Here is a 9,248-nt window from a genome sequence, read left to right on the forward strand (position 1 = left end):
AGGAGCCACGAGGAGATGGGGCAGCGGGGTGTTCCAGGCGGCACGTTCCAGCTCTGAAGCTGGAGTGAGCTGAGCTGAACATCACTGTGGGAAGAACCGGAATGCCAGTGTGACCAGAAGGAAGAGCGGTGGGGTCTGGGGTCTGACACCTGCCCCAGCACAGATCAAGTGCGTCCTCGCAGGCCTTCGTGGATAAGCTATTCCATTTCCAGGGACCTGAGATTAATTAGCGACTGCCGGATAGTCTGGTGGGCCAGGGTTCTGACGGCCAGCCCATTCCTGCTGTCTGTTACATCTTGTTACCGTCAGGAAGTTCAGGCATCCCAGCCTTACTGAGTGAAGGCCTCTGTTTCCGGCAGCCTCCACAGTAAACTTTTGAAGCCGTTTCCAGCTGTGTGACCTTATGGGAGACCCAAGGGCTTTGGTGAATGTACCCATCCACGGGGGAAGTGGGCGCATTCCTTGGCCTAACATCCCTAGAGTAAGTTGCCACATACGGTCCCCATGTGTGCTGACAGAGATGGGGGGAATGGCCGTTGTTTGGGAGTCTGCAGGTGACTTTTCCCTTGCTTCTTGTCCCCTGGGAGCATGCTGAGCTGTGAACCTCAGTATGGGTCTATTGGCGGCAAGGGGAGGTTGGGGTGAGTTTTGAGGGAATGGGCCTCTCCCTGCCAAAAGGCTCCTGAGCCTGCAGCTGCCACGGAGCAGGCGAGGCGGGGAAGGCCGTGTCCTCAGAGCAGGCGGGAAGGGTACTTTTGTTGGCAATAGAAGCTCGGGGTGACTCTGGGATTCAAGGTTTGAATTCTCCCAGATGTGCGCATTCCAAGTCTCAGAGCCCCAATCCTTTCTAGCAAATGTCTTGACTTTTCTGGGGTGGCGTGCTGAGTCTGTAGATTCAGTTCCAAGGTAATTATGTGACCCTGGAATTAAACTGAATTTCTATTTTCTGGGAATCAGCCTCGCGGCCATAAGAACCAATTCCTTTATTACCACCACAGAAACACACCGGCTGTGTTCCATGGAGATGCACTTCCACAAGGACTCCAGATCGCTTGGAGACAGCCACGCCATCCCGCTGTAGACACCAGGAATGCCAGATGGTTGAGTGTGGCAGCCACCGTTTCCTTTAGAAGTGGCTTCAAGCAGTGCTCTCTGAGGTCTGATCACAGTGCTACTTGGCTCGCTCGCGATGCCCCTGTGTTCCATGCATCACCATCCTTGGGTTCTTGGAACAGCTCTTGGTACCAAGTACTGTACTGATCAGGGTCTGACTGAGAAAAAGGAAAGCACACACTTATTTTGAGGAATAATTAACATGAGGAAATTGTCAATTAATATTGAAGGACTGAAAAAGTGAAGGAATCACACCGAGCGGCCGTGAGATGGGAACCGCCACGAGTGCTCTTGGCTCTAGGACTGCAGTGCAAAGAGAAGACTTGGGGGCTGGGAGAGCCTTCCAGAGTCAGGGAGGAACCTGGGGAAACTGAGACTGTGCAGCTGATTCTGGCCTCAGGGTCTTGCAGGAGGGGTCCTATGGACTGGACACCAGACATCAAAGAGGGGGTTTTCCTGGTGGGCGTGGTTTGCAGAAGGGGCCTGATAAGGCTGCTTTGGGAGCACTAAAAGGAAAGCAGTGGCGGGCATTTGCGCAGCAGTGACGATGTTGCTTGGGACGCTTGCATCCCATGTTTGAGGGCTTAGGTTTGAGTCCTGGTTCCACTTCCGGTTTCAGCTTCCTACTAACGTGTGCTCTTGGAGGCACCCGGTGATGGCTCAAATACTTAGGTTCTCGACATCCATGTGGGAGACCCAGATTGAATTCTGGACTCCTGGCCTCACCCTGGCCCAGTTCCAGCAGCTATGGTAGGCATTTAGGGAATAAACCAATGGAAGAAAAATCTCTCTCTCTCTCTCTCTCTCTCTCTCATGTGTGTGCTCTCTCTCTCTCTCTTTCTCCTCTCTGTCTCCCTCCCCCTAGCCCTTCAAATAAAAATACATGAATAATTAAAAATTATTTATTTATTTGAAAGTCAGAGTTACACGGGGGGTGTGTGTGGGGGGGAGAGAGAGAGAGAGAAAGAGAGAGGTCTTCCATCTGCTGGTTCACTCCCCAATTGGCTGCCACAGCTGGAGCTATGCTGATCCAAAGCCAGGAGCCTGGAGCTTCTTCCTGGTCTCCCATGTGGGTGCAGGGGCCCAAGGACTTGGTCCATCTTCCACTGCTTTCCCAGGCCACAGCAGAGAGCTGGATCGGAAGTGGAGCAGCCAGGTCTTGAACCGACACCCAGCATCATCTTTGGTGCTGGTGCTTCAGGCCAGGGCATTAACCTGCTGCACCACAGTGCTGGCCCCAAATAATTAAAAAAATTTAAAAGAAGAAATAATGTATAAACTCAAACCACCTTTCCCTGATTCAGTGAGAAGCCATTGTAGGGTGACACCTAGAGGAAGAGGCAGTAAACAAAGCTTTCTCTTCTTCTGCCTTGAAATCACTCATCGCAACACCTGTTGGCCGACCCTCACAAGCAGTGAAGAATTTGTGTGATTTGCAGGATTCCAGGCCCAGCCTCACAAAATGGAGTGCAGAAAGATGTATTTAGAACCCAGAGGCAAAAGCTGCCTAACCAACAACCTGCTTGAAAGAGTAAGTGATGGATGTTGTGACAGGTGTAGACAAGTGCCAGGCATAAGTCAATTTTTTTTTTTAAAGCAGCAATGAAGAAGAAAAGGAGGAGGAGTAGATGGGGAGTAATTGGAGTCCTTTTCAAAGGTGCTGACTGTGACATGACTCGAGGAGTGTGGGCGCTGGGCAAGGGTTCCCTGGTGCTGGACACTAAGGAAGACGTGTGTGATGTAGAGAAAGTTATTTTCAGGAGTAAGGGAAAATCAGTTATGAAAAAAATTGAGCAGTAGATGAAGGTGAGGAAGTAGAGGCAGTGAATAACCACATGTCTTGAGAGGTTTGGTGATATGGGAAAGAAAACAGGAGTTCCGGGGCCAAGACAAGCCTTGTAGACTGTTCCTGCCTAGGGACACTCAGGGGATGAGACTAACACCCTCACTGCCCAGTGAGGAGGCTGTGGCCAAGAAGACAGAACTACCCAAGGTCACAGGATCAGAAAACATCAGAGCAAGATGGGAAGTGGTGCTCCTTAGCTTTGTGGAGAGTTCAAATGTCTCTGAGGAAACGGAGGAGTTGATCCAGGCATCCTCCCCCACCTTTTGCCACCACGACTCGAGCTACCAAGTCTCTGATGCCCGTGGCCTCCACCACACAGCACTGTGTAGGCAGGACAGGCTGCAAATCATTTATTGGAAGATTATGTGGAATCAGCATGTGGGTTCTGGTGAGGATTTGCGGAGAGAGCCTCCATTCCCAGGGAAGTGGGGGGTCCTTGGGCCCAGTGGCTGAATCATCAATGTGATCTGAGCGTTGGAGACCTGGAGACCAAGGACATCCGATGGAGATCAGCGAGCAGGACCCGCGTCTGTGTGAGAGAATCCAGCTGTTAGTCCACTTCGCACCTCTGCAGCACAGAGGCGCCCACGCTGGTGCCGCTGTCTGCTGTCCATGGTGCTGAACCACCCATCGCCTATCCCTGAGTTACATTTTCTCTCTCATACTCAGGACTCCCTCTCATCAATTAACATGGATTGACTTAGTTACAGCACCACTATCCAGTATGATAGCCACTAGTCACATGTGTTACTAGAATGTGATATGCAGCTGGTCGGAACTGAAATATGCTCTCAGGATACAATACACATCAGATCAAAGACGTAGCACAAAAATAGGATGTAAAGTGTTTCATAATTTTTATGTCAATTGCTTGTATATATTGGGTAAATAAAATATATGACTAAAAACATCATTTGCTTTTCTTTTTAAAAATGTCTTTGCTAGAAAGGGCAAAGTTACGTGAGTGTCTCATGTTCTATTTCTATTGCACAGCACTGGGTTAGAGTATTACATAACTGAATTCACCAACCCAAGGATGTGGGGTCTAGTGTGTACTGCCCACTAGTTCCTTATGCACCCTCGTCATGGCTGCACCCTCCTTTCAATGGCTCAGTCCATCACACACACCCTCGTCCTCAGAAAGTATGTGTGCAGCTCCCTACACTTCTATACTTCTCAGAAGGGAGGGGTGTCTCCACCCCCACACCCTGTGGCCTGACCCCTAGAGCATCTCTGCATTGTCCCGAGTGCCAGATCCTCCTCACACCAGTGTGCTTGTCATGCTGCAGCCCATGGCTTTCCCCATGATGAAACCCAGTCATCCTGCAGTACCCAGCTGAAATCACGGTTCCTCCATGAAGCCCTTGGCAAAGCTGCTGGGCTTCACCTCCCATTGCCATAGACCCTCCACCAGAACATCTTACTGCACGTGATATTGCCTGTTCATTTGTTTTATCCCCTCCTAGACTGGGGACTCTGGAGTTCAGGTGCCATATAAATGATTCATCTTTGTAGTTCTGGCACCTGGTATTTGTCTCTCTCTCTTTTTTTTTAGATTGGTTTATTTATTTGAAAGGCAGAGTTATGGAGAGGCAGAGAGAGAGAGAGAGAGAGAGAGAGAGGTCTTCCATCTGCTGGTTCGTTCCCCAGATGGCCGCAATGGCTGGAGCTGCACCGATCTGAAGCCAAGATCCAGGAGCTTCTTCTGGGTCTCCCACATGGGTGCAGGGGCCCAAAGACTTGGGCCATCCTCTACTGCTTTCCCAGAGTACAGCAGAGAGCTGGATCAGAAGTGGAGCAGCCTGGGCTAGAACCAGTGCCCATCTGGGATGCTGGCTCTGCAGGCGAAGGATTAGCCTACTGCACCACAGCACCGCCCTTAGAAGGCATTTTTACAAGGATGCTATTTTCAGAGAAAAGGAGAGGATTGTGTAAAATGAAATGTCATTATTGACTCATTTCTCATATATTTGCCACTATTCTGTGCTGAACACCCTCTGCTCATGTGTCACTATCTCAAATCTAACCAAACAGCACTCATAATATTCACTGCTATCTGACTTCCTACTTGTTTCTTTTCTGTCTCCCCCACTATATGTAGATGGTAAGAGGCAAATACCGGGGTCGGTGCTGAGGCATGGTGGGTGAAGTCCTTAGGCCCCTGCACCTGTGTGGGAGACCTGGAGGAACCTCCTGGATCCTGGCTTTGGATTGGCCCAATTCCGGCTGTTGCAGCCATTTGGGAAGTGAACCAGCAGATGGAAGACCTTTCTCTCTGTCTCACCTGCTCACTGTCTGTAACTCTACATCTCAAGTAAATAAATAAAATTTAAAAATAAATAAAAATAAAAAGGGGCCGGCGCTGTGGCACAGTAGGTTAATCCTTCCCCTGCAGAGACGGCATCCCAGATGTGCGCTGGTTCGAGACCCAGCTGCTCCACTTCCAATCCAGCTCTTTGCTATGGCCTGGCAAAGCAGTGGAAGATGACCAAGTCCTTGGGCCCTTGCACCCACGTGGGAGACCTGGAAGAAGCTCCTGGCTCCTGGCTTCAGATGGGCACAGCTCCGGCTGTTGCGGCCATTTGGGGAGTAAACCAGCAACTGGATGGCCTCTCTCTCTCTGCCTCTTCTCTCTCTATGTAACTCAGACTTTCTAATAAATAAATAAATCTTTTAAAAAATAAAAATAAATAAAAATGCCTTCTATAACTGTGTTCCTGCCATAATCCAGCCGACTTAAACAATTTTTTTTTACTTTAAAAAGGAAACTCGCTTGCTTCTGTCTCTGGGCCTTTGCACTGGCCACCCCCTGGCTTGCGCTGCTTCCCTCTTGGGTCTTGGGACATCGTCTTCTGCCTTGTCATTCAGGACTCAGCTGAAAGCTCTCTTTCTTCAGGAGCCTCTGTCTGGCTCTATTATTAACCTGATGGCGCCTGTCCTGCCTCCACCCCGTCCCCTTCCTCGCATGCTCCTGGCTGGGTTTCTCCTCATCAAACCCTCCACCCTCTGGAGCTGAGTTGGCTGTGGGTCACTCCCTCCTTCACTGTCCATTTGCCCAGGCAGCTCCAGGAGATCAGACTCCCAGTCCGTCCCACCCCCTGCCGCAGCCCAGCATCTAGAACAGTGCCTCCCATGGAGCAGCTGCTTGCTTACTCTTTATGAATGAGTGAGTGAGTGACACACTGATAGTGACCCTAACGCGAATGGGATGTGCTGCACGGCTCACCAGTGTAGGACAGACGGGGCTCCTTCACTCTGCGGCCCCCGCGCTACTGTCCTGGGAGCTGTCCTCTCTCAGCACCGTGCCTGGAATGCAGAAGAGAGCCTGCAGTCGTGGGAGTGGAGGAGGATCAGAGGCCGAAGGAGCAGGGCAGGGCTGGGGGGTTGGACAAAGGCCTGGAGACAGACGGCTGGGGCTGGGAGCTCTGTCACTGGCTGCCACGGGCGGTCTCGCTGACGGAGCTGCACTTAGGCAATGCGGGGACGGACGTGGAGTCCCTCTGGCTCTGGCTCTGCCACTCTCTTCCGCGGGAGCACGGCAGGCATTCTTACCCGCTCCGGGTCTGTTTCCTCTTCTCCGACACACGGGGACAGTGATAATACCTACTTCCCAGGGTGGTTACGTGTGCTGGTTGAGCTAACGCTTGTCAAGCCTTCCCAGGGTCTGGGAAGCAAAGCACTGGGTTAGCACGTAGCTGCCATTGGTATTTCTAGCTGAGTAATCTTGGACAATTCCTGGGCCTTGGTTCCTTTATCCATAGGCTGGGAATGGCCACTTCCTCCCAAGCTAATTGCTTACGAGTGAGACAGTGGAGGAAGCTGGCATTACAGCAGGCAAGGTTCCCGTTTGCCTGGCCACCTGCCCCAAAGAGGAGGTTCTCCAGCAGGGTGAGGGTGTCGGTGCAGCTGCCAGCTCACACTTCCTATGGGTGAGCATGGGACGCAGGCCCTGGGAGTTTAAAGGCTCATTCTATCAACTGCCTCAAGCTCCCCATCATCATACGCGGTGAGCTCCTTATCAATGGAGGTTCGTGAGCAGAGGCCAGAAAACTGCTGGCGAGGAGAACCACTTAAGGGAGCTTTAGAACCCCCAGCCCCTGAGATTCAACCTTGCATTCATGGGGCCGGCACTGTGGTGTACTGGGTTAAACCTCCGCCTACAGTGCCAACACCCATATGGGCACAGGTTCCTGTCCCAGCGGCTCCTCTTCCAATCCAGATCTCTACGAATGGCTTGGGAAGGCAGTGGAAGATAGCCCAAGTAAGCGCTTGGGCCCCTGCATCTGTGTGGGAGACCTGGAGGAAGCTCCTGGCTCCTGGCTTTGGGCCAGCTCAGCTCTGGCTTTTGAGGCCATCTGGGGGTGAACCAGTGGATTGAAGACCGACCTCTCTGTCTCTCCCTCTCTCTGTAACTCTACCTCTCAAATAAATAAATAAATAAATAATCTTTAAAAAGAACAAATCTTGCGTTTGTTCCTTTGGGTTCTGACAGATATGGGACGCTTGGAGCAGAGACGACTGGAAGGAGACGGTTTTCTTTATGGGCTAAAACCAAGCTGATTCTCTGCTCTTAATGCAACATGGAGTATTTACGAGGAGGGTAATCGGGCTGGTTTGATCATAGCTCAGCATCTCTAGGTTTTTGGGACCAAAATAGGATTAGTTAGTGGTGGGGGTCAGGGTCTACTCGAGCACCGAGCTTCACCCTGGCCTTGGCACCGGGGCCTCCCCCATCAAAGGTCAGCTGAGGTATTGGGAGCTGCTTTAAGGGTCGTGGTGGGGGGAGGCTCGGGAGAGGAGTGGGAGGGGTGAGGGAGGGGTGGCAGCCTCCTCCCGGAGTGCTCCTGGCCCTTTGCACCTCCATGACCTACTGATTTCATTGACCAAGCGCTGATCCAGGTTGTAGAGCCAGCTGTTGATCAGAGGACACATCTGCAAGACAGGGAGACAGGCAGGGTTGGAGGAAGGCTCTGCGTGGAGCCTGCGGCAGGTGACCGCAGCAGGTTCCCCTGAGCCAGCCCAGCCAGAGGGACTGGGGACAGACTGCCCTGGGTCAGCTCAGCCACGTGGCAGCTGGGGGACTCGGGCAAACCAGTGGCCCTCTCTGGAACGCTTTGTTGAACCTGGAACACAGGGGCACCTGAGAACCTCGAGTATGAGATTGTTTGAAGCGTGATATTAAGACAGTTAGCACAGTGCCTGTGTGCGTCTTGAGGGCGGCTGTGCGTTCTGTGACCACCCACGCCCATCTTACAGAGCAGGAACCGAGCTTGGGCAGACCCAGCCCTGTGGTCACGCAGGTGCTGATTTTGACTTAAAGAGCTGAGCGATGACTGTCGGGTGCCTGGCGGCAGAGGTGGGGCTCCCCGTGCGCCGCTTTGTATCCAGACCCTCCTTCCTGTCACCTCCTCCCACTCGCCACCCCCTCCCACTGCAGCAAGAAGCTCCAACCCCCCGCACGTGGGCTTGGCTCAAAAACGGAAGGGACCTGGGTTCCGCACTCACTGTTTCTTCCAAATTGCGGGCGATCAGGTGTCTCAGAGTTCTCTCAGCAAAACTCTCAATGTGCATCGCTGAGGGATGGTCTCTAAGCATAGGAGGTAGGACGCTGGCAAAACAGATTAAGTTCTCCACATCACTGCTTGGCCCCGTGACCCGGAATCACTTAACAGCTACTCTGCAGGTCGTCAGCAAGCTAGGACGCGGCCCTGCCCTGCTGCTCTGGCCTGCTTCCTTTTGCCTCCATAAAGTGATCTTGCCGTTTCCAGCACCTCGCCCTCCTCAACGCTACTGGAGTCATCAGGGCTTACGGCTTCACTCTGTCAAGAGCTTGCATGGAAAGCGCCTGAGCGCTGGCTTGCAGCCTGGAGCCCAGGTTCCCAGCAGAGAAAGGCCTGGGGAGGGGCTCCTCGCTGTTCTCCAGGAGGGGGCGCTGTGCCTGGCCTGTTCTACCAGGGGAGGAAATGCTAGGACCAGATATGCAAGGGTTCAGAAAGGATTCCACACCTTCCCAGGTCTCTCTGGAAACCTGGACAGCTGAGCTGCGTCAGAATAATGGACTCACGAGTGGAGACGACAGGGTATAAAGCGAATGGGTGTTGGCCCCCGCCTCAATTCAGAAAATCTTGGAAAATGCTAAATTTGGAAGAAAGCGATAAAACCGCAGTTAATAAAAGGGCAACGCCTCTGAGGACACCGCCCTAAAGGGGGGACGTCACAGAATGGGAAGGACTGGGCCAGAGCCAGCTCGAGATGTGCCCCTCCCCGGGGCGGGGGGCAGCTCTGCAGA

At 52.5% G+C, this 9,248-nt stretch overlaps 1 long non-coding RNA gene across 1 annotated transcript; it reads right to left on the reverse strand.

The window, feature by feature from the left end:
* Positions 1 to 6,187: 6,187 nt before the first annotated feature.
* LOC149123379 (uncharacterized) lies at positions 6,188 to 8,837 on the reverse strand. The gene is made up of 3 exons (XR_016217096.1): positions 8,465 to 8,837; positions 7,831 to 7,891; positions 6,188 to 6,265 (listed from the first exon to the last, which is right to left on the reverse strand). It is a non-coding gene; the product is annotated as an uncharacterized LOC149123379 (long non-coding RNA).
* Between the last annotated feature and the right edge of the window lie 411 nt (positions 8,838 to 9,248).

The sequence above is a fragment of the Oryctolagus cuniculus genome, chromosome 11 (genome assembly GCF_051225735.1).
Source record: "Oryctolagus cuniculus isolate XC-2025 breed Fujian yellow rabbit chromosome 11, ASM5122573v1, whole genome shotgun sequence".
Lineage (NCBI taxonomy): Eukaryota > Metazoa > Chordata > Mammalia > Lagomorpha > Leporidae > Oryctolagus > Oryctolagus cuniculus.